Consider the following 1,566-nt stretch of genomic DNA (forward strand, 5'->3'; position numbering starts at 1 on the left):
CGTGACCGAGACAAGCGTCAAGAGTGAGTCTTAGACGGATGTAACAGAGGGAATCTGGTCATTATTTGAAAATAAAACATCATTCAGACTTAAATATAAATAAAACGGAAATAATGTAAGTTATTTATTCTTTCTCTGTGACTAGTACCAAATGGCCCACGGACTGGTACCAGTCCATGGCCTGAGGGTTGGGGACCACTGGTGTATAGCATATATTTTGGAATTTTATATAGTCTTGTACTAGTTTCTAATTGTTTGTGTTCCCCTTCTCTTCCCTATTAAACATAAACCCTCTGGAAGCTGGAGAGTGAGCACCTTAAAATCAAGGATCACACAGCTCTTACTCACCACTGTTCCCTGGTTCTTAGCTTATAGTAGATACCCGATGAAGGTCACTTCCCTAAGCAGATACCCGATGAAAGTCACTTCCCTAAGCATACACAATTGTAATCAAAAACATTTTTGTTGAATGTCTGTCTCCTCCAGTCCATAAGGGAACAGATTATTTTCTTCTTTGTTCACTGATATCTCTCAAGTACCTAGAAGAGTGTGTGGCACATAATAGATAAGTATCTGTTAAATTAATCATGGATTAGGATGTCAGGAATGTTTGTCTCTCCATGTGCTTAACACAGTAGTTGCTTGATAAATTTGCTGAATAAATGGGTCCAATATATCTTCAGCTTTTTCATACCACTATCATTGTTGCATACATGGTAAACACTCAATATATATTTATGATTGATGGATTGGAAATAAAATAGGTTCACTACTAAACTTTTTGTTATCTTAGCACAATTCTTCTCTTCATAACTGGAAAGGGCTTACCAGTTTGCTTGCTCACACAGGGAGGAAACCCTTGTTACTGCAGTTAAAAATATTTCTACAACCACTGATTTTTCAAGGATGGAAATGTCAAGTCTGAGGGGAAGAAGAATAGAAGGACTTGGCTTGCTCTGTGGTAGAATAGTCTCTTTATCAGACACTAAAAAAAAAAAAAAAAAAAAAAAAGAAAGGTTACTTAGTAAAAAGAAACATACTTCTCCATCAGAGGTCACTGGAAAACAGCTTAGCAATAGCTATAGCTTGCCATGCACAGATCATCTGATTTACTAAAACAGCCTTCAGCTAAAGCCTCTCTAAGTATGTTTTCCCTTCACTCTTAATACAGGAAATAAGTCTTTATTCTTCAGACAAGAAGTACATGATATTTTTGCAGACAACATAATCTTATCAGAAACTGAAGTCCATACAAGTTAGGTAATCGGTGCTAAGATTTCAAAGTGTGTCTGACCCTGTACATATGGATAGCAAGGCAACTCGGAGAGGAGGAGTGTAAGGAATTACAGGAAAACTTTTCAGGGTATGTCAGAGTCAGCTATGTTCTTCTCTTCTTGGGAAGTTCTTTTTCATTCAATCTTGATGCCATGCTGAGTCATAAAAAGATGTATTCTACAGTGCGCCACATCTCTCGGGAGGCCTTTTAGCCAGCCTCTGTTAGTCATTACTATAAGCATGGGCGTGGGGCCAGCACCATTCGCTTTCCCCTGTCCTGCAGCAGACAGA

Source organism: Saccopteryx bilineata, chromosome X (genome assembly GCF_036850765.1).
Source record: "Saccopteryx bilineata isolate mSacBil1 chromosome X, mSacBil1_pri_phased_curated, whole genome shotgun sequence".
Lineage (NCBI taxonomy): Eukaryota > Metazoa > Chordata > Mammalia > Chiroptera > Emballonuridae > Saccopteryx > Saccopteryx bilineata.